This window comes from Ochlerotatus camptorhynchus, unplaced genomic scaffold, assembly GCF_037179485.1.
Source record: "Ochlerotatus camptorhynchus isolate MF236.1 unplaced genomic scaffold, CSIRO-AGI_Acam_v1.1 ptg000700l, whole genome shotgun sequence".
Taxonomy (NCBI): Eukaryota; Metazoa; Arthropoda; class Insecta; order Diptera; family Culicidae; genus Ochlerotatus; species Ochlerotatus camptorhynchus.
In genome coordinates, this window is record NW_027041176.1 from 185106 (window position 1) to 209851 (window position 24746).

General features: G+C 36.9%; 1 long non-coding RNA gene across 1 annotated transcript in view; it reads left to right on the plus strand.

The window, feature by feature from the left end:
• The window catches only part of LOC135714716 (uncharacterized), an 86558-nt gene extending 62333 nt beyond the window's left edge, over positions 1-24225 (plus strand). The window contains exon 3 of the long non-coding RNA XR_010518870.1: positions 23829-24225. This is a non-coding gene — a long non-coding RNA (uncharacterized LOC135714716). The remainder of the gene's footprint in view (positions 1-23828) is intronic.
• The last annotated feature ends 521 nt before the right edge of the window (positions 24226-24746 follow it).

Below are 24746 nucleotides of genomic sequence, written 5' to 3' on the forward strand. Positions count from 1 at the left end.
CACCGGGATGGTCTGAGGCATATCAACTCTGATCAAGGGAAGTAAAGCCGTTGGTCCCCGGTTCATGAGTTGATGGGTTGATAGGTAGGGACCAGGTATGGGAGCTGCCTCCCTGGCGACGGTAGCATTGCACACTGGGCCAGGAATGCAATCTAGTGGAGCAAAATTAATAACTCCGAAACGAAGCATTTCCACGGCTTGGTGTCTTGGGAAAAGTTTCTCATCATAAATAAATAGTTCAAAACTCTTCCGTGAAGATGGCGCCACAATCTAACTTCTTTCTCTGACGTTCTGGAGACTTGACTTGACTTGAAAAAATGTCGAAAATATGGTTTTTTCTTTCTGTTTCGGTTTTTTGCCTGAAACTATATAATGCTATATTTTTCTATTTTCTATTTACTTTATATAAATAACTTTTGAGAAGAAACATAATGGTTTGGTTTAAGCTTCAATTTATAAAGATATTGTTGGAAAAAACGAAAATAACAGCAATTTTGTAACTTTACTATCTCCTAAAGCGCAAAAAATCGCAAACTGACATTTTCAGCAAAAAATAAGCAATGAACAAAATATCAAAATTTGAGAAAGGTATATTTTGGTGTTTTTGAGATTTCTTCATTTTAGTGGAACACGTTTTTTTCCTATACATTTTTTCATGCATTGAAATGGTGTTTTAAAGACTTGACAAATGTGGCAAACTTTATTTTTTTCATTCGTTTATTTGTACAGGCGCAGTCGAATATACTTTACAGAGCCGACATATTCTTTTTCTTCTACAATAAGAATCTTAAAACTAGAGTTAAGGGGGTTTAACCGATTACTCGCGGTCGTCTCGAGGTTAAGGAGTTTTACAATTTAAGGATAAGGGGAAAGGTTGAGAGGATTATGAATTTCATTTGTTTTATAATGGTAACTATTTCTAAAACACTTACTTAAATCTAAAGAACTGATGATTTCAGCATGAGATGAACATGAATACTACAAAAGGAATGTATACACACACACACTCTTTCTCGCAAACACATTCATCCTGACAAACATACCAAATTTATAAAGAAAACAAATTATCTACAACCTAAGGTTAATGAATTTCAAAAATTCATATATGAGTGTCATATATTCCAAATCGCGCCCAGCTAAGATATCTCGAACTGGAACATTGGGTTGTCTACCTCGAGCACGAACCCTAGCAGCATGCTTGTCACATATTGGTTCTAGAAACTTCTTTACGACTTATTTCAGTCATAAACAAGTTGCTGCAACTTTTCTTAACGGAAGTGTGCTACTCGGGAAGGGAATCACATAAATGTGTTCTGACTCCACGATACTCCGAACAAGACCAAAGGATGTGATCTGCGTCCTGGTAACCTTGTCCACATTCACAGAGATTGCTGTTTCCCAACCCCACACGGAACAAGTGAGTGTTTAGACAATAGTGATTGGACATGAGACGAGACATCACGCGTATGAAGTCTCGACCCAAGTCCAACCCTTTGAACCATGTAAACTTCGACACCTTAGGGATAATTAAATGTAGCCATCGTCCCAAACTCCCTTCACTCCATTGATGTTGCCAGCTAACGAGCGACTGCTGACGATAAATAGAGAAAAATTCACTATAGGCGATTTGTCGATCATAAATGTCGCCTTCCATAGCGCCCACCTTCGCAGGTGAATCCGCCTTATCATTGCCCAAAATTGAGCAATGCGAAGGGATCCACGCGAAGGTGATGATGAAAGAGCGCACGGATAAAGCACTAAGCAGATCTCGTATTTTCAAGAGAAAATACGAGAAGTGCCTTACCGGCCTAATGGAACGGATAGCCTCGACAGAACTGAGACTATCCGAAAAAATAAAGTAGTGATCTGGAAGAAATGAAGCAATAGTTTCCAAAGTGTAGTGAATTGCTGCCAGTTCAGCCACATACACAGAACAAGGAGCTTCAAGTTTTCGAGAGGCGCTATGAAATTCATTAAATTCACCAAAACCAGCGGACTCCTCTATTAGAGATCCATCTGTGAAAAACGTTCTTGCAGAATCAACATGGCCAAACTTTGCAGCGTATAATGACGGAGCAATCATAGGACGATGATGCTCTGGAATTCCGCGGATTTCCTGCGTCATAGATAAATCAAAATTCACTGATTTGCCGAAATCGCAGAAGACTACACGATTGGGAATATTTCTTGAAGGGCTGGCGTTGTGGCTGGGCGAAGGGCTGGCGTTGTGAAGTTATGATGAACCCACTGGTAATGCAAAACTATGACAAGCTTCTTGAGCTAAACCCTCAAACTCGTGTTATGTTATTGTACCACGTGTACATAACACAGGATTTTAGCCATTCACAGCATAATCCTCATCGTTTAGTCTTCTCCGACTTCGGCATTTCAGTTAGTTTTGATTTATCTATGACGCAAAAGATTCGCAGAATCCCAGAACATCATCGTTCCATAATAGTTCCGTCAATTTTTGCTGCAAAGTTTGGTCAAATTGATTCCGCAAGATCGTTCTTCACAGATGGATCACTAATAGAGTCGTCCGCTGGTTTTGGTATTTTTAACGAATTTCATAGCGCCTCTCGAATGCTTCAAGCTCCTTGTTCCATTTATGTTGCTGAGCTGGCGGCAATACATTATACGCTAGAAACTATCGCGTCACTTTCACCAGATCACTACATTATTTTTACGGATAGTCTCAGTTCTGTCGAGGCTATTCGCTCCATGAGGCCGGTAAAGCACTCCTCGTATTTTCTCATGAAATTTATCGTTAGAAAAAGTGAATTTTTTTTAATCATAATCATATTCCAAATCTCTTTCTTCCTCTCCCGATCCATACAATCAACTAACCTCGAGAAGACCACGAGTAATCGGTTCAGATGCTTTAATTTTAGATTTAAGACATTAATAATTTATAACGAAATTGATAATTGGGCTCTGTAAAGTTTATTCGATTGAACCTGTACAAATAAAGTAATTCTTAAAAAAAAAAAAAAAAAATTATAACTAAAACGATAATGATTTTCGAATAATGTTAAAAAATTTTGTGTAGCGGCGCCGGTGGTGTAGTGGTAAGCGTGATTACCTCTCACTCCAGCAGGCCTGGGTTCAATGCAAGTCGGTGTCACCGGGATGGTCTGAGGCATATCAACTCTGATCAAGGGAAGTAAAGCCGTTGGTCCCCGGTTCATGAGTTGATGGGTTGATAGGTAGGGACCAGGTATGGGAGCTGCCTCCCTGGCGACGGTAGCATTGCACACTGGGCCAGGAATGCAATCTAGTGGAGCAAAATTAATAACTCCGAAACGAAGCATTTCCACGGCTTGGTGTCTTGGGAAAAGTTTCTCATCATAAATAAATAGTTCAAAACTCTTCCGTGAAGATGGCGCCACAATCTAACTTCTTTCTCTGACGTTCTGGAGACTTGACTTGACTTGAAAAAAATGTCGAAAATATGGTTTTTTCTTTCTGTTTCGGTTTTTTGCCTGAAACTATATAATGCTATATTTTTCTATTTTCTATTTACTTTATATAAATAACTTTTGAGAAGAAACATAATGGTTTGGTTTAAGCTTCAATTTATAAAGATATTGTTGGAAAAAACGAAAATAACAGCAATTTTGTAACTTTACTATCTCCTAAAGCGCAAAAAATCGCAAACTGACATTTTCAGCAAAAAATAAGCAATGAACAAAATATCAAAATTTGAGAAAGGTATATTTTGGTGTTTTTGAGATTTCTTCATTTTAGTGGAACACGTTTTTTTCCTATACATTTTTTCATGCATTGAAATGGTGTTTTAAAGACTTGACAAATGTGGCAAACTTTATTTTTTTCATTCGTTTATTTGTACAGGCGCAGTCGAATATACTTTACAGAGCCGACATATTCTTTTTCTTCTACAATAAGAATCTTAAAACTAGAGTTAAGGGGGTTTAACCGATTACTCGCGGTCGTCTCGAGGTTAAGGAGTTTTACAATTTAAGGATAAGGGGAAAGGTTGAGAGGATTATGAATTTCATTTGTTTTATAATGGTAACTATTTCTAAAACACTTACTTAAATCTAAAGAACTGATGATTTCAGCATGAGATGAACATGAATACTACAAAAGGAATGTATACACACACACACTCTTTCTCGCAAACACATTCATCCTGACAAACATACCAAATTTATAAAGAAAACAAATTATCTACAACCTAAGGTTAATGAATTTCAAAAATTCATATATGAGTGTCATATATTCCAAATCGCGCCCAGCTAAGATATCTCGAACTGGAACATTGGGTTGTCTACCTCGAGCACGAACCCTAGCAGCATGCTTGTCACATATTGGTTCTAGAAACTTCTTTACGACTTATTTCAGTCATAAACAAGTTGCTGCAACTTTTCTTAACGGAAGTGTGCTACTCGGGAAGGGAATCACATAAATGTGTTCTGACTCCACGATACTCCGAACAAGACCAAAGGATGTGATCTGCGTCCTGGTAACCTTGTCCACATTCACAGAGATTGCTGTTTCCCAACCCCACACGGAACAAGTGAGTGTTTAGACAATAGTGATTGGACATGAGACGAGACATCACGCGTATGAAGTCTCGACCCAAGTCCAACCCTTTGAACCATGTAAACTTCGACACCTTAGGGATAATTAAATGTAGCCATCGTCCCAAACTCCCTTCACTCCATTGATGTTGCCAGCTAACGAGCGACTGCTGACGATAAATAGAGAAAAATTCACTATAGGCGATTTGTCGATCATAAATGTCGCCTTCCATAGCGCCCACCTTCGCAGGTGAATCCGCCTTATCATTGCCCAAAATTGAGCAATGCGAAGGGATCCACGCGAAGGTGATGATGAAAGAGCGCACGGATAAAGCACTAAGCAGATCTCGTATTTTCAAGAGAAAATACGAGAAGTGCCTTACCGGCCTAATGGAACGGATAGCCTCGACAGAACTGAGACTATCCGAAAAAATAAAGTAGTGATCTGGAAGAAATGAAGCAATAGTTTCCAAAGTGTAGTGAATTGCTGCCAGTTCAGCCACATACACAGAACAAGGAGCTTCAAGTTTTCGAGAGGCGCTATGAAATTCATTAAATTCACCAAAACCAGCGGACTCCTCTATTAGAGATCCATCTGTGAAAAACGTTCTTGCAGAATCAACATGGCCAAACTTTGCAGCGTATAATGACGGAGCAATCATAGGACGATGATGCTCTGGAATTCCGCGGATTTCCTGCGTCATAGATAAATCAAAATTCACTGATTTGCCGAAATCGCAGAAGACTACACGATTGGGAATATTTCTTGAAGGGCTGGCGTTGTGGCTGGGCGAAGGGCTGGCGTTGTGAAGTTATGATGAACCCACTGGTAATGCAAAACTATGACAAGCTTCTTGAGCTAAACCCTCAAACTCGTGTTATGTTATTGTACCACGTGTACATAACACAGGATTTTAGCCATTCACAGCATAATCCTCATCGTTTAGTCTTCTCCGACTTCGGCATTTCAGTTAGTTTTGATTTATCTATGACGCAAAAGATTCGCAGAATCCCAGAACATCCTGTGTTAAATATAGGTAAAACAAAGTCATAAAACATGTTTGAGGATTTAGCTCCAGAAGCTTCTCAAAGTTTTCGATCACCAGTGGGTTAATTACTTCGCAACGGGTGAGGAGCCTCAGAGATAACTGTGAAAAACGAACGGATAGTGGCAACATGCCCGCCAGCACTTCGAGACTCATAGTATGAGTCGAGTGCATGCATCCTAACGCGATACGAAGACAACGATACTGGATCCGTTCCAGCTTGATGATGTGCGTTTTGGCTGCCGACTGGAAACAAAAACTAACCGATAAAATCGTTGTCCGGTACAACGTCAGAAGATCTTGTGGATGGGTGTGGCAAACTTGTTTATCTTGATAAAATAAACAACCCTTCTGAAGACGTCAAAACTCCACAACCTACTGTTTTCGAGTTATATGGAATTACAGAAAAAAATATGTACTTTAACTATTTTGTTTGTATTACTTCTGCCTGAAGTTAACGATTTACATGGTTGAAGATGCTAATTTCAAATAACAGACTAAAGTGCTCATTTTTATACGATACACTAATAGAATTCCACACATTTTTTATTAACGAATTTCCATGTAAAATTCCACATGATTTCCATGTAACCACACATAAACAGAATCCACTCAGAAGCACACATGAAATTTATGAGGCAAATGAATAGTAAATATGTGTGGTTACACATGGCTTTTATGTGTACACATATTTAGTATGTGTCCGAAACATAGATATCATTTGTTGATCACATTGCAAAAATTCATGTGTGAGACACATAAAAACAATCTTTGAAATTTGATCAGTGTAGATGAGGAGATGAAAGTATATAGTTGATAGTTCCGTTAGAGTACGGCAGTGTGAAAATTGTACATAGAGAGTAGAAAGCGAACAAGGACAACTTTGAGGAAGGTACAAATCGGGTTGATCATCACACTCCTTTGTTGGAGAGGGATGGAGAGGGGTATGTCTGTGGGAAAATTCCCTGGGAAAAGACGATGACTTTCAGCTTGTTGGGGCACATTTCAACCGGCATCGTTGGCCTCTGATCTTCGCCATCGCGACTCGGTATGCGTTGCCTCAGGGGTTGGCATCGGCATCTCGGCACAGCTCCTTGAAACTGTTTGACTTGCTCAGCTTTATCTTTCGTTTTTGTGCAGTCCTGGCCACTCGGAACATCAACCTGCGATCTTTTCTGTCTGCTTCTGTTATTTCTCTCTGAACGCTTCTTCTGGCTAGAAGACAACTAGCACGAAGGGTTTCAATTTCCTCGTTATACCAGCAACCTGGACGGCACCTGTTCGTTGGCTCCAGTTTTCTCGGCAAAGTTGTGTCACATTCCCTTGCTAATGATTCGGTCAACTCGTTCACGCTTAGGCCTGGGACGCTGCTGTCTACTCTTAGAGCTTCGATGAAGAGATCCTTATTGAATGCCTTCGTATTCCACTTCCGCTCGCTTACTTTCGTCCTCCGCATTTCCACCAGTGTCCGTTTGCCGATACTATACCGGATCGCCTGATGGTCTCAATGGGTGTACTCTTCGCACACTCTTGCCAAAGGTGACGTAATGCAGAAAGTGACGTCGATAATGGATTCTCTACCATCTTTGCGGAAGGTGCTGATGGTTCCTAAGTTGGCCAGACTGACGTTCAACTTTGCCAGAGCTTCCAGCAGGCTATATCCTCTTGCGTTGGATCCACTGCCGAAGCATTGAAATCTCCTGCCATGACGACTGGACTCCGTCCAATGAGCTCTCCGGTGAGCCCATCTAGCATCTGGTGGAACTGCTTAATTGTCCATCTCGCTACATACAAAGATTCCATTAATTTTGGCGATCACGAAACCTTCGTATGAGCCCGCCACCACTTGTTGAATGGGATACCTACTTGTATGGCCGCCATTCCTGCTCTATCCGCCACCCAGTTACCATTATCGAGAGAGACTCGATATGCCTCTGCAATGATTGCAACGTCGCACTTTGTTTCCGTTGTCGACTGGCACGACAATTGTTGTGCTGTGTTGCAATGATTGAGATTTATTTGGGTTACCTCCATTATCGCTGGCCAACCATCGCCTTCTTGAGCTCTGGGCACCTGTAACTTACCATCACATTGTCGTTTCCGTCCTCCTTTTTGCAGAGCATGCACCTCGGTTGCTTTATACAGTCTTTTGCAACGTGCCCCGAAGCCCATGCACTTGTAGCATCTCTCCATTTTCTTAGACACTCGAGGAATAGCTTTCAACGGACACACTGACCACCCAACCTTGACTCGGCCTGTCTTCAGCAGCTCGTTAGCTGCGTCCGAAGAAAGTCGTATCGACGCCGTCTGCGTGCCACCATACGCCTTCTTCAACCGAATTGCCATCGGTACGTCTCCCAGGTTGCATTGCACCCATTGCAACATTTCAGCGCACTTTTCAACTCGTCTTCCGTAGTGATCTCGTCCAGATCCCTGCACTCGACCACTGACTCCTGGGATAAGGCTCTTACGTTCACCGTCCCGCCAAGAGATTTTTAAACGAGTTCCTTAAAAGCTGCACTGTTAACCGAAGGGTCCCTTTTTAGCTCATTACATTAGATGAACTTAGAGCCCAATTACATTAGATAAACTAAGAGTTATTTGTTTTTCATTACTAAAATCGGCTGGAGTATATAATGTTAATACTAGAGTTATTCAAGATTGCTTTCATGTCATTGGCCACATCTTGCTGGACCTTATTAATGAATCATTGCAAACTGGACATGTGCCACAAATTTGGAAGGAATCCTTAGTGGTTCCTATTCAAAAAGTTGCTGGAAGGACTAAAACCGAAGAGTTTCGTCTCATCAACATGTTGCACACATTAGAGAAAATTTTAGAACTTGTTGTTAAAGGCCAGCTGTTGGAGTATTGAAATAGTAATAGTTTGTTGATACCAGAACAATCGGGATATCGGGAAGGTCATTCTTGTGAAACCGCATTAAATTTGGTATTAGCGAATTGGAAAAATAACTTGGAGTGTAAATATACGATTGTTGCTGTTTTTTTGGATATAAAACGCGCTTTTGAAACAATTTCTAGAGCTTTGGAATTACGAGTACTGCATATGAATGGTTTGAAAGCTATTTGTCTGACAGACTGTCAACGGACTGTTTATAATGATTATGTTTCATGTGCCGTGATGAATAACCTTGGAGTGCCCCAGGGAAGTGGATTAGGGCCCTTGTTATTTATTATGTATATTAATGACTTGCCACGTGTTTTACGATTTTGCGACATTAATCTTTTTGCAGATGATACTGTGTCATTCATTGCAGCTAAGGATTAAGATGATGCCGTTTTACACTTGAATGAAGATTTGCGTTCTCTAAGTAGATGGTGTAAATATAAGCAGTTGAAATTGAATACAAATAAAATTAAATTTGTTGTAATTTCGTGGAATCGAGTAAATGAGAACATCTCTGTTGTAATTGATGATGAGACTATTGATTGCGTTGGGGAGATTAAATATCTTGGCTTGATTATTGATGACAAACTTAAGTTCAACTCTCACATTGACAATGTCATCAAGAAAATTGCCTGGAAGTATGGAATTCTATGTCGATTGAAAAAGGATTTAACTATTGCCAGTAAAATACAGCTATACAAATCAATCTTCGCTCCTCATCTGGACTTTTCACTTCCATTTTATTTTTGGGCAATGCAACGCAAATATTGAGATTACAGCGCGAGTAAAATAATGCGCTTGATTTTGGGATGTAATAGATTCACTTCCAAGAATTGTATATTTGACTATGGTGTTCATTTTTAAAGTAATTAACGGTTTGCTGCCTCGATATTTGTGTGATCGAATTGAAAGAGGAAGTGACTTTCATAGATATAAAACTAGAAACGCGGTTGAAATAAGAACACCACATTTCTTGACTTGTGCTTCACAAAATTCATTATATTATAAAGGAATAAATGTTTTCAATTCGATGCCTAGACATATCAAACGTTCAGCAACACTGAATTTCACACGTTAAAACTGTCTTTTGAACAGTTATGCAGTGTTTTTTTTATGAAATGATAAATTATATATCTTGACGAAGTTCTTTCTAACGGATTATTTTATATGAATAGCTGTCATAATGACTTTTTAATAATTATTGTAGCACTGCAATCACTATTTTGTTCGCCACGACGATGATGATGGATTTTTAATATTTGATTTAATAGTAGTAGATTTATTTAAAAAAAAAGTAGTCTACAATGGCTTAAGACTCGCGCGCGTATTAAGGATTTAACATTTGATAAAAAAAAAAATGCAATTTTGAAGCTTATTTGGAAGATACCTTGAGTTAGTAATAAGTTTTCTGGCAAATGTTGGGGGTTGAGTATTCCTGACATTGCTTAAAATTATGATAGCATCAGATTGCGGTGTTGCAAGTGTAATAGGATGCTTTGTTGATTGTTCATTAACTCTTGATCGCTTGAAATACTTATGAATATTTTAGGTGGACAAAAAGGCGACCTAAGAGGTGGACGCCTAAGATTATCTTGAAGATAAATCGTCCAGCTCAAACCTTTGTAAGAATGGGTAAGAGGTGCGACCATCATCATCGTGTGTGTCCAGTCTTGAAAATATGTTTAACAAAAAGTTCAATACATTTCCTTAAATGCACCTTTTCCATACGGCCATGATTCATGATTTATTATTTCATAGCTCGTGTGTCTGATTTATAAACTGTAATCTACTAACTATATGGAAATTTATTAAGCTGTTGTTTAAAATATTTTCAAGAAGACACACGAATAATATCCCAAAAGAGCAAAAATTGCCCAAATTATACAATAAGAAAATTTTAACCGTCGAATATCTCGAAAATAACAACGCCCTGCAGGACCTTCTTTCTTATATTTTTTTTAATGTTTACATTATTTTACAGATAATTGATCACTGCAGGTAGTATTTTGAAATATCCTACTAAAACACATTGTCGGTAGGTCACACTTTATCTATACCACAAAATTTGCAAGTTGTGTAAATAATTTTTTGTTTTGATTTTCATTTTTTTTATAAAACAATTTTTTTTTTGCAGCGCATATTTTTTTTAAAGGCCCAATATTTTCCCAAAACTTCACCCAAAGCACCATTTTGTTTAAACAAACTATTCTCTAGATATGTATTTTATAATTGATGCGTATAATTTTTTCCATAAGCCCTTTTCAGAAGTTAGTTGCTTTCAAAACTAATGAACCAAATGCGTAAAAAGGCATGTTGGGCAACAACAAAAAACCGGGCAAAGTTTGAACTGGATCTTTAAAGGTTGATAAAAAAATTAAAAAATTAATCGTCATTTGAAATGGAATCGCTCAGTTGCAAAGTGAGTGGAAAAAATTATGCTCAATTATTTTCGCTAGTTTTGTGTCGAAACATTACACTAAGGCTCGCCCGGAAGTTTACGAGTTGAAACTCTTTGATGAAATTGGATTGATTGTGTACCGGTAGATAACGAAAAACGAAGCAATCTTTTATTGAATTCAGGTCTTCGTGAGCTTTTGGTTAGGTATTACGGCACCTTTGGGAAGAATATCTTAAGCAAAACCGAAGGGATGTGTCGTCCCTATTGTTGCTATGCTTTTTCGATGTTATATTTTGAATCCATTTTATTCTCTACTTCAAATCCCAACAACAAATTCCTACACGATGCCTTCAACCGGTGAGTTTGTGACAGCAGCAGCAAACCAACCATATTAGTATCGGAAAACATACTTTTCCATATACAAACTTATAAAAAAAATCTGAAATGCCCCTTAAAAAAACACCAAAATCATTCTTAACACCACGGTGGAATTCCCTTGAAAAAGTGTGAATGATCCATATAAAATATCAATATGATCCATATTTCATGTAAAATTAATCAACATTGAAATTTTACGAACTACCCATAAACATATTGCAAATGACCCATAACAAGTTCAACACTGAACCTTAAACTAACGAAATTAATGCATAGTAAATCATGTTTTCGTACCAAAAATATTAGTGTAATCCATAAATGACATAGAGGGTTAATGCTTCTAATGTATACATAAATTTCTAAGAAAAGCATTATTTGCAAATATTTCACTAACAACCAAAAATAACGTATTGTTCCAATGACGCATTATTCTACAAAAAATTCAAGAAATTTTCAGATTATCATCTTCATTATAGTTTAAGGTTCATTGTTGAACGTGTTATGGATCATTTGCAATATTTTTATGGGCAATTCGTTTAATATAAATCCTCATTCTTGAGAATTAAGCGGTACATTTTTATAATTGTGTTGCCAGTTTTTTTTTAAATATTGATCATATTGATATATTTCATGGATCATTCACTCCTTTTTATGGATTTTCACTGAGAGTTGAAGATTAGATCTCATTGCCGATAGACTTTTGTTCGATCGCTGCGTTGTTTTTTTTTTCGGTTGCTTTTGATAGCTATACAGTACGGTGAAATGTTGAGTGTAGTAGCCGTCACGAATACCATTGCTTTCATATTTCCGAATAATGCTGACCAGCCAACTCTAAAATAACAAGAGACACAGGAGCAGGTGTCGAAAAAAAAGAAGACGGGAAAAACACATTCGCTGCCGTTCTCGCAGGAACGAGTTCATCAGACAATGTCGAGAAGCAGGCAATAGATTTGGAAATAGAGATGCTAGAGGAGGAGGAAGAAGAAGAAGAAATCGGTACAACACTGGAAGCTGAATTGGATCTCGGAAAACAGCAGAACAATCAACACAACCAGCAGCAGCAGAAGCAACCGGTATTACACTACCAACCGCAAAAGCAGCAAAAGATTGGAAACTGGACTGAGCACGTTCAACTGCATACAAAGCTGCTGAAGCAACAGCAGAAACAACAGAAGTATGCCAATGATAGTTCACCGCCCAGGAAGACCTTACGTCCCAGCTCTTCACGTTCGGGCACCGGATCAGATTAGTTTTAATAATTCAAATGAATTGTAATTATTCATTCTCTTGACTCTTGGCTCCGTAGAGTTTTAATTAACAGTTGAGCCTTACATATAAATTAAATGGATAAAAAAAAATGGATTTTCACTGGGGTTGTATGGCTCATTTAGGTATTTTAAGCAGGGTTTTTCAATTTGCTATGGATCGTTTTATCAATTCAAAAGGTACATGCTTAGGGCTGCCGTCAGTATCCATGAGATTTTTTCATCCCACCTTAATGCTCTGATGTCTCCTGTCATATTTATATTTCCCTGATGAAGGCTTTGCTCACGTATTGACGTAATGATGGATGGGTTATGAGAGTAGCATCTTCTTTATACCAACAGTATCGTTGACTGTAACAAACACGTTTCTCGAATCTTCTGCTCATCCTGCTCCGCCTTGATGTTATCGTTGTCCTTGTTCTTAGGGTGCTTCATTTTGAAAAATTTATGAATTTTATAATAGGCCACCAAAAACTCAAAAATACGGGCCTGAGCAAAAATAGTAAAGATTGATAAGAGGTCGTGCCAATGATTTGAAGTTTGTATAGAGATTTCGGTGAATTAATATGGGAAATTATTGATTACCACTAACAATGCTCTAACTTTCATAGTTAAAACGTTAAAAAAATGCGATGAAATTGGTGTTATTTTCTCGTACACATCCGTCCATCAATGTACTCTATTTTGTATTTTTTTTTTTTGCATTTCTATCTTAAATAGCACTAATCGTAACACTAATAGGCGTAACACTAATAGGTCATTGCAATATAAACAACATAATTATTGTTTACAACATTTGGACAAGTAGAAGCAAAGTTAAAGCTATATGAGTGAATTTTGAAATTTTTCCATAGTAATTCCCTTTCAAATTTCAAATCTTTGGTGCGACCTGTAAACCTTCATCAATATTTACCATTTTCTGCACAGGTTCATATTTTGGGGTTATTGATCGAAATGGAAGGTGGCCTATCATAAATTCATCACTTTTTATTTTCAAAATGAAACACCCTACTCTACATCTGTCTTCGTCACTGTACATAATTTAGGATCTCGTAAAAATGAATACATAAGGCTTATCCACTCGAGAAGCAGCTCACATTTATTGCCATTCGTTGACGCCCTTATAGATAGAGTAAAGCAAAGTATAGTCAATGGTTCTTTTGACGCTTTACTGGTTCGGCATGGATCAGCATGATTAGTACCGTGCGGGACCGAAATCCGTACACCTAAGCACGAGAGAATCATTAACGGTCAATACTTAATAATGCTATCACATTATGCTCTGTATCACATCTTTTTCCTTTACATTTATCTTTATTTTTCCAATATTTGCAAACACCAGGTCTTAAAATTACTTTTAATTATTAGAAAAAAGGATTTAAATTGCACATATCTTGAATCAAAATCCGTACAGCGTTTTACGATTGAATCAAAATCCGTACAGTTTTGAATCGAAATCCGTACACTGTGTTGAGGATGAATCAAAATCCGTACAGTCATGAATCAAAATCCGTACATGAATGTAAATCGATCCAAATCAATGAAAAAAAAAACGTGTTGCTATCTTGAATAAAGATTTTTTTTTGTAGTTGCTTGGCTAAGAGTCCAAAACAGCTATATTCGTTTAAATACACTAGTTTACAGCATATTTGAACTTTGTACGCTGATGGTCATTTCCCATGTAAAATCGTGCGCTGAATCCAAAAATGTAGTCCAAAAAAATCTCGGTAGGATAGTTTTGGAGATATAGGGGTAAGAGAGGCATAGTGAACAGGTGGGGCATAGTGAGCATCGCGCGTGCTCCAGCTTGGACTTCCGGCCGTTCAGAACAAATTTGTTGGCTGTAGGATCAATATCTTAATGATATTGATCCTACTACCAGTTGATTTGTTTCATGCAGTTGGAGATCCAGAGCCAAAGTACGGGATGCTCACTATGCCCCGCCTGTTCACTATGCCCCTCCTTCCCTTGCTAAAAAATGAAATCTCACGTTAAAAAAAAACTAAAACACAAATATCTCTGGCTGCAATGAAGTGATATTAATTATTTTAACGCCAAATTAAACGTGATAAAATTTTAACACACTATTTTTCCGTGAGAGTAATGGTAGAACCACCATAAACATTTTAATTTACATTGCTTAAAAACTTAGCAGAAATTCAATTTTTCTTAGGAAAACTTTAAAAAACAAACTATTAACTAACAACAATACCATCAATCTCACTGACAATTGATGTTCAATTGATCGAACGAAAAAATTTCTTACCTCTAATTTAGCGTTAAAATAATTGATATAATCTCATTACAACCGGAGATATTTGTATTATAGTAATCAAACTTGTTTAAAGTGAATTTTCTTTTTTAGCTATATCTCAAAAACTATCCTACTGACATTTTTTTCGACTACATTGTTGAATTCAGTGCACAATTTTACATAAGAATCATTCGTCAAAAGTTCAAGTTCATTTATTTTACTTTTACTTTTTTAACTAATGATATCAGCGTTAGATTAATTGATGCTCCAATCGATTCAAAGGAGAGGTAACTGAATTCTTTTTATTTAAGAAGGTAACTGTTCTGGATTTTTATGCTAACTAATATCATGTTTAAGGATTAATTTCTTCCAAATTTTATTCTATACCAGTGCTTTGGGTTAAATATTCTTACTGGAGTTTTCCTCCGATCACAACTTCGAGGTTTTTGAAATTTACATGTGATAACGTGCAAGATGCGCCATACTTTTAAACTCCACCAACCCACTGGCATCAAGCGATAAATTAACCGGTTCCTAAGATGGTAGCCCTATAATGGCGGATAAGTAAAAGAAAAATACAACCATCTTAGAAACCAACAAAAAAAGACAATGAACTGACATCAAGGATTAGTTTTTCGTTTTGTGCATGAAAATTAAAATTGGTAAAATAACGACTTTAACTTAATTTAATTTAATACGTCAAGAGAGTAATAATCATAAAAATACAGATCCTTCATTGCTTCTTTTCCACAGCTTTCTTCTGCTTCTTCTCCATTGTTACCATTGCCTTTTCAAGTTATAATGCTTTCTTGCTTCCAACCCTAATAAAAATAACCATAATAGAGAGCTTAACGACATGTTCGGGGTATCATCCAAACCATTTGTGGGAAAGTTTACCCATCCGGGATAAAGTTCGTTCATGGTATATGTTTATTAGGGAACTTTCTTTGCTCTTCTTCCTTTTCTTCCTCCTCTTCCTCTCTCGCTCAACCTTTTTCTTTTGTCGTTCCTCAATCCTTTGTTTCTTTGCGTTCTCTTTATCAATTTTCGCTCGCACTACTTTCATGTATATTTCCGGTCATTCCTCGCTGGTACCTACTGCTGGGAATGCTCTCTGTCCCATTTCTGTCTGCTCTCTGTAAGGGAGCATCCAAAAATGACGTAGCATATTTTTGATCAATTTTATTCTACCCCCCCCCCCACCCCCCCCCCCATACCGTATTTGGCTATATCCAATACATGGCCGGTCACAAATTCTGAAACCCTCACCTCCCCCCTCAAATGCTACGTCATTTATGCTTTGTCCCTAATTTGTATATGCGTGTTGGTGATATCCTGTAGGGGAGCTGCGTTGTTTTACTTTTTGGCTGGTTCTTGACGCTCTTCATTAAAAGATATTAATAATATAACGTTTACAATACGAATAAAATAAGAGAGTAGCGATTCAATACGGCATCTCTTATGGTGGTGAATTGAACGGCAAAATCCCTGGATGCTTCTTGGTAAGGTTTCTCCGCACGCATCATTGCCATAGTCTTCTCTAAATCCTCCGGCGTGTATTTAGTTTCCATGATCTGCTGAAAAACATTGGATAAAGTAGAATCGTCATTAGTGATGCACAAGTGTACGGATTTAGAATCAGCTGTTATATATGGATCGAAATCCGTACAGTACTAATTTTGATAAATAAATACCATATGAACGATCCATTGCTTAGAATTGAGATATAAAACGATAAACACTAACCTTTTCGATCGACCTTCAGGAAACTACTTGCAAACATCACTGAAATACGCTTAACAAACTGAAGTAAATCCGAGAGATTTTCTTAGAAAATCGTTAAGAACGCAACCGATTGACAGAAATGCCCGACACGTGTTAAGGTTTTTATTTTTCTTATTTTAATTGCATGACATTCTGCTTAATTGTTGACGTAATCATTAAGCTAATGCATGAATGAACATGAATATGTATTCATGTATAATATTTACATTGTTATGATGCATATAAATAAACCAATTCAACAGGGTGTACGGATTTCGGTGCTGTACGGATTTCGGTCCCGCACGGTATAGGTTTACGGAGCCATCTATAAACTACGTATGCAGATAGCATTTGCCATTCTTCCTCCTTTAAAGAGGCGACGTGGTTTACTAATAGCGTCTATTTTATCCTACATAAGCAATTAAATCGCTGTCATGAAGGGATTCCGTTAGTCAATAAAGGAAAAACCGATTGATACAACTGTAAGTTCATCCTTTTATTTTCCTTCGTTAGCTTATACTGGAACTTTGCGAATACCATAGCGATTTTTCATCTTCGGCAAAGTTGATCAACTTTGGAAGACCTAGGGAAGATGTACTAGTAATGGCTATACGTTCCTATTGAGCTATGTTTTTATTTTGGCCTATTACATTCCCATATGCCATAATTCGAACACACCATTATAAGAACGGATACCATGCCTGGGATATCACGCTACTTTGAGAATAATATGAAAGAAGTTCAGTGGAATTATTTTTAAGCTGTTGATTTCTTAGACTATGTTATACCTGATTTTACGCTGAATAAAGTTGCTAATGATCACAAAACCTTCAGAGCTATTTATTATAGGAAACATACATGCACATTTTAGGGAAAAGCGCCTGCCCCCCCCCCCCCCCCCCCTTCATCACGTTTTTCCATAAACATTGATTGTAACATATTTAGGGATCCCACTCCCCCTAACCCTTTGAGAGATGACGTACTTAATGGAATGCCCCAAAGAGTTTTTGTTGATTTTGTTAACACTACAAAATAACAGCAACCAGCATGAAAACTTGATCCATAAAGTTTTTACTTAAACAGCAACTCCATAAGAAAAAAGTACCACAAAAAAATTGCTCGGATTTCACACAAACCTTGAATAATTGTCTCTTATCGAAACTTTTTTTACCCGTATTTTTTTTTATATTTCAACCTAAGGGTGCACATTCCTGAGTTAGGGTGGTCAACAATATCGACATGTTTACCTCGATACCCAACTTTGAAAATGTATAACTTTTTCAGAAATTGACCGATTTTTGATATTTTTATCAGAAAATATTTGAAAGGGCTATCTAAACATATGAAATTGATGGTAAAGTGAGTTCAAATCTACTAAAACATATGTTTTTTTTGCCTTATGGATTTTACAGTCCCGTTTTTTTACAGTTTTTTCCTGATGAATGTGGGCGTCTTAGTGGAATACCTGTATAATGAGAGAGAGAAGGATTAGTATTTTCCATTTAATTCCACTACTTTATTTGCTTATCCTTGACAGATACGCGTATTTCGTCTACAATGTGCAGACTTCTTCAGTGTCTTGTACTAATACTCGACTCGAGTATTAGTACAAGACACTGAAGAAGTCTGCACATTGTAGACGAAATACGCGTATCTGTCAAGGATAAGCAAATAAAGTAGTGGAATTAAATGGAAAATACTAATCCTTCTCTCTCTCATTATACAGTTTTTTTTTATATTTTTTTTAACCTACTTTTTCACTCAACATATCAACAATTCAGGAAAGTGTTTATTTTAATTTTTTAAATATAGTTTTTGAAAATACTGAGTCTAATGTTTTTGCCTCAAGACTACCATGCGTCTTTTTTATGGTAAGGTTTGGAAAAACTTTAAGAGCCTATTGAAGTACTGAAGTCAGCACGGTGTGGTATCCACTATTTGCCAAGAACAGCTCCACAAAAACCCTTTCCTTACTCTTGTTAAGGGGTTACGCCTACCTCCAAGACCGAAAAAAGCGAAAGTTTGGATTTTTTTTTTCTCGAAAACGACGCAACATATTGAAAATCGGTTTTCTGCCGTTTATTGAACACACATTAAATGGTACATTTATCAGTCGATGCTGTAAAAACGAGATCCTGGTGCCCCGCACGGCTGCTCCCCGTGGACGATGTTCTAAAAAACGCTTTTTGCGGTGCCAACTGCGGTTTGTGATGTAATCATCTGAAATAAAAAAAAAAGACCATGACAAATCGTTAAGCATGTGTTAAACTAGTCCTTGATCGTTCGGTTTTTTTTTTAATTTTTTTTTTTGTCAAAATGGCGGCCTTGCAAAGTTGAAGTGCCGATTTTTGATCCTTAAAATTTGTCTTTGATTGGCTGTAAAAAATCGAAATTAAATCATAGACGAAATCCGAACGATCGTGGACTGCACAAAATAGTACTGAACAGAAATCAAAACGAATCGGACGAATCGAATGTATACATTTCGAGAAATGTTTGGCACCGGTTTTGAAAATATGATTCCGAGATAATCGTGTTTAATGTTTCAAGTTGGGTTTAGTCCACTATAAGTGAATATTTTTGTACGTCGCATAACTTTCACAATTTTCATCGGATCAACTTGATCTTTTGAGGAAATATTCTTGACTTTATATACTTTCGATTAGGACAGTAAAAAAAATAGGACAGGAGCACATATCGTGGTAGGGGTAAACAATAGTTGCAATTTCCAAACCTACGACTGGATGCCTTCCTTCAAATAACAACTGAAGTGCGGTAAAAAATCGGTAGAACTGTTTCAAACACACAGTTGGTACATGAGCGGGTCGGTCTTCATCTCTTTTTGCCAGTGGTGGCGGGGGGGGCACCCCTCACCATCCCTCTCCAAAGGGGGAGTTTGGTAAAGAGAGATGAAAAAACCGATTTGTGCCTTCTTTAAAAGTTGTCCTAGCTCGCTTGTCTAATATCTATATACAATCTTCACACTGCCGTACTCTAACGGAACTATCAACTCTATGCTTTCATCTACTCCATCTATCGTATAAAAATTACCACTACAGTCTGTTATTTGAAATTAGCATCTTCAACTATAAAAAAAATAGATTTTTTGAAAGTTTGCAGGTAGGCGTAACCCCTTAAGTGTCTACTTTGGATTTTAGATCGATTCGTACAAGTGTACAAGTGTTAGTTTTTTTCGTTCATAGATAAAAAAAAATGCCAATTTGTAATCTGGAAGCCTGTTCACAGCATCGACTTGCATTTTTCATCCATAGTATTTTGACTTTGAAATCACATTATTCTACATAGAACTACATATAATTAAAAAAATGTCTGAAACTTTTCTCTGAATGACGATTTGACCAATTTATTCGGAAATTGAATAAGTAAAAAGGATCAGATCTCTCCATAGGCTTCTTTTGGAAGCTCATTCTAGACGCTTGCCCGTCGCTTCGCTTCTCTGACTAAAATTAAAGAACGGGCAGTAAATCTGAGAAGCTACGCAGTACAAGAGCAATTGTTTTTGCAAGTCATAAGGAGCATTTCATCGTTTTAATATTACGTTTCCATAGCTGTCCTTTACAACTAGTAGCATAGCTTAACAATTCTGGAAAACTTAAGACACGAAAACAGAAATACTCTCAAATAAACGTCAACCATATAATGAACAAACTATGTAGCTGATACTTATGTAGTGGCATCATGTTACTTAAAAATAATCGTGCCACAAGTTACGACATGGCGTATTTCCATTACCACACAATTTTCCCAACATGCAACACCTATATGGGCATGAACGGTTTCCTACTAAACCTTTGATGATTTTAACGTATCTGTCCCGTCGTAGGCAGGCGAGCAGTGTCGTTCATATCCCTGAGCCATATCGGTCGTAAAATTGTGTGTTTCCCCCATCAGGAAAGAGAAAGAGAAAATTCTGAGTGGATTGCTCATAGCGTGCCTGATGCTTTCGAACTGATATCGTGATGATGGGTTGTTGGTCAGGTATGTTTGCTGTATTAATATCGCATATGGGGTCTTCAGTTCAGAATACAACCAAGTTTGTGGTTTGGACCTTCCTGCCCTACGCTGATGAAATATGAATTGAAAACGAATCACAGAGCAAAATGAATTAAAATACGTGATCTAGCAAGTATGTGAATCGAATAGTAATCAATTTGGACAATCTTGGCTTTTTGCTATAGTGAAGTAACCTATTACAGCTGGGGCAAAGTTGGACTAGGGTTACAGGATGTAAACTAGCGGTGTAATGGTAAGCGTGATTACCTGTAACCCCAGCAGGCATGGGTTCAATCCCAGTTGGCGCCGCCGGGATGTTTTGAGGTATAACATCTCTGATCACGCCTTACGGGAAGTAAAGCCGCTGGTCCCCGGTTCATGAGTTGATGCGTCGATAGGTAGGGTCCAGGTGTGGGAGCTGCTTCCCTGGCGTCGGTAGCATTGGTGTTCAGCACGGAAAACAAGATCGACGGAAAACAAATCAAGGAAAAAAAAAGGATGTAAACTAGGCCTAGCCACTTAACTCGGCCTATCATGTAAATAACTCATTTTTTAGCAATAAATTTTAATTATAATGATATAAAAAGTTAATTACTCATTTAAAATGGTGATCCGCAAATCAATTACTTAGTAATCAGACGAATTGAGCACACAATTTGTGGTTCGTCTAGTTTTAGCCTGCGCTTCCCTCGCTGTTCTGCGCAACATTGTTTTTTGAAATTTCTGCTAAAATAATGTAAAAAGATTCTGGCTCGTTTTGATTTTGTTTTTTAAATTATTTAAATTTGTATTGTTTTGAAAAAAATAAACATACAAATATTTTTTTCTATCTCATCAAGAAAAAAAGTTAGGTTTTAAACAAAATTGAAAGGGCTATTTTTATGGTCTTTCGATTCCAACTTTTTGTCATTATAACATAAAAAATAGGTTTTACGCATATTTTTTTTGTTTTTGGAAAATTATACAAAAACTGATTTATTTTGTTTTGTTTTTGACATATTTTTCGATTTTTTTTTTTATTTCGGGTGATAAGCTTCCCGTTAATTAATAATTGGGTTGTGTATAACAGTGACTCAAAGTAAGTTGACCAAAACAACCAGCAATCTTATTTCAAAGAATATTTTCGAGGTGCCGAAGCTACATCCATTGAGACAGTAGGCCGATAATTAATCCATGTTCGTGAAAGGTTTTCATGTGACGATGGTTAGTTTAGTAGCTATCATGCTCAATTGTTACGGAAATGAGTAGCTACGTATGATGACAGTGCAGTCTGTAGCATAATTATTTGTTAAGATGTAATTAAAACAATAATTGATGGCTGGTCATAAGACCCAGGTTAGGAACATGTACCCTATGCGTCCAGAATACTACTTATGGCACTTTATCACCGCTTATGGTAAGAAGAGGCATGGAGCCTACATTCAGTAGTGGTAGAGCGTTGAAATCCTCTGTGTTCCGTCTGAGACTAAATGCTATGTGTAATCATCGTTTCAAGCAAGAGTTACAAACGTGTTGTTGCATTGCACTGTGGTCCAAAATAGCAAAAAGTGGAACTTTATTCCTAGCACGTAAGCTTTTCATTTCAGCCATAAAGTGTCTTGAGAAGAATTGTTTGTATGCACATCCTTCACAATTTGAACGCAACAAAATTTAGTTATGCCGTACTATGATAAAACAAGAAAACTATTATTTTTTTCTTTGAAGATATAGAGGAACACTCACTGCGCTATAAAAAATGTTTTTCGGAATTATGGAATCATTTGGATGCTATTATGATAGTTTGTACCGTAAAACTGGGTATCTTTGATAATGCGGGTAACTTTGATAGTATAATGTAAAGATTAAATTTACTCGTTGCGCTTTTTCCAAATAAGAAACATTGGTTCCATATTGTTGCTTAGGGTATTTCCGTTGATATTGTATATAGCCTTTATATAGTATGTGTTACATATTTTACAAACATATTAAAAAACAATTTTCGTGTTTTTTGTCTGTTTGAAAAAGCACTCAAACCATCACTTATGAAATGTATTTCCGATATAGCCATCACAAATTCAATGTAGTATTCTTATTGCTTATGATGTTTTCTGATTATATACTCATTCAAAGTTTCATATTCAAAGAACTAAATTGTTTGAGCTTCAACCATATTTTTCTACATTCATCGAGCATTATCAAAGGAACCCCAAATCATAAAACTGAAGTTCGGTCACACAACTAAAAAAATAGTACGAATGCTTTAATTTAATTTAAACATATTACTGATGAACTGACTCTTGGATCATCAGTGCTTGTTTTAAAAATATAAAATTTGAAAAACATTCATTGCTGTTAAAAATATTTATAATATATACTTTAAAAAAACTATCAATGTTACCCCGTTTTACGGTACTTGTCAGATACAAGAAGGGGTTGGAATGTATGTATTAGACACATAAAACCTGCCAATTTCGTTTTCAGTGCGTCACAATAAGCGAAATTATGACTCGTGAGCGCTCACTCTGAATCGTAAAATCGCTGATTGTGACGCACTCAAAGCAAAAATGACAGGTTTTATGTTCCAAACACCTAGTTTGCAACCTTTTCTTGTAACTTACAAGTACTAATTATCATTATAATACCTAATGATTTCATAATTCCGAAAAACAATTTTTGTCGCAAGTGGAAGTGTGGAAGCAACCCTGTAGAGGAATTATGCCCTCATAGTGATGGAGCATTTTTTATGGCAACTCCCATAAATATAGTTTTTCGATCATGACTTTTAGTAAATATTTTTTCAGGACACAACGTTCTAGACATATATTATACTACAAAAACACACGTTTTTGTTAAAGACTCTAACTGCTTCATAACACTGCAAATACTGGACTTAGAATGTTGACTACTGCAGTCAAGTTGCTTATTTTTATTTTTTCTACAACTTTCCTGAAGACTTAATTTCTCTATATGTTCATAGAAAAATGTTACTTTTTTTATCATAATCAGACATGACTTATATTTGTTACGTTCAAATGGAGGAGAATATTCATACAAACAAATTTTATCAAGACACGTTATGGCTAAATTGAAAAGGTCAGGCTCTAGGAATAAAGTTCCACTTTTTGTCATTTTTTACCACAGTGCATTGCTATGGTAGTAAAAGAAAATACACATGAGAAAAGTGATGATAATTACATTTGTGGACATATTATCACTTTGCCATAATTGATTATTCCGCAAACGCTTGACAGAGTCACTCTTTCTCTTTTCTTTTGCAGGATATGTTGTTGCGTCCCCTGGTGAATGTGTCCATTCTAGTGTTGGTGTTAAATATCAATGTAGTGAGTGGATATAATCAGTTACATATCGGTGGAATTTTTCCAATTAACGGCAAAGGAGGCTGGCAAGGTGGTCAGGCCTGTATGCCAGCTGCTAAGCTAGCTCTTCAGGATGTTAACGAGAAGGAGGATCTCTTACCGGGATTTAACTTGACACTTCATAGCAACGATAGTGAGGTAAGTCTATTCAAAGCATCCCAATGCAAGAAAATCCTGTGATTCATATATAAACTAAAGTAATCTGAAGACCAATCAAAAACTTTTTGCTCAAAAATGTTGCAAAAGTTACTATTCCGACGGAACTATTTTCTACTAATTAGTTACACCAAGCATAACCAAATTGCGGTTATTGTTTATATCCTTTGAAAAATCAACTCGTTGGAACATTATACAATACCGGACGACAAAACTCCTTTTTCACCCCGGAAACTTTTGGGACAAAACCGCATAAATTTGCAAGTTTAATTGCTGTTCGTAAAATTTCTAACCGATCTGGCATGTATTGAATAATATCTCTCCAAAGGAAAAGGTATCCAATGTAAGGTTAAAACTAAAGACATCCAGTTTCTGAGAGAAAATGAAAGCCTTCCCTAAAAGATCCTAGCCGCCGGTTTTACACATTTGAAATCACCAACCCCCTAGGAATCAGGGCACACAATAAATATTTTATTTTCGAGTTGCCGGTGCCACTTTGCTTCAGTTTTTCGGCCCTTTTAGCCGTTTCTAAGTGCGATTCAAATCGTGCTCCGGAACGATGCCCCTTGCATTTGTTTACTTTGTCCGTCCTTTGCTTCCCTTTTTCACATTATTTCCCCTAAATTCATACATTTTTCATTCATTTAAGTAATTTGTCTCAGG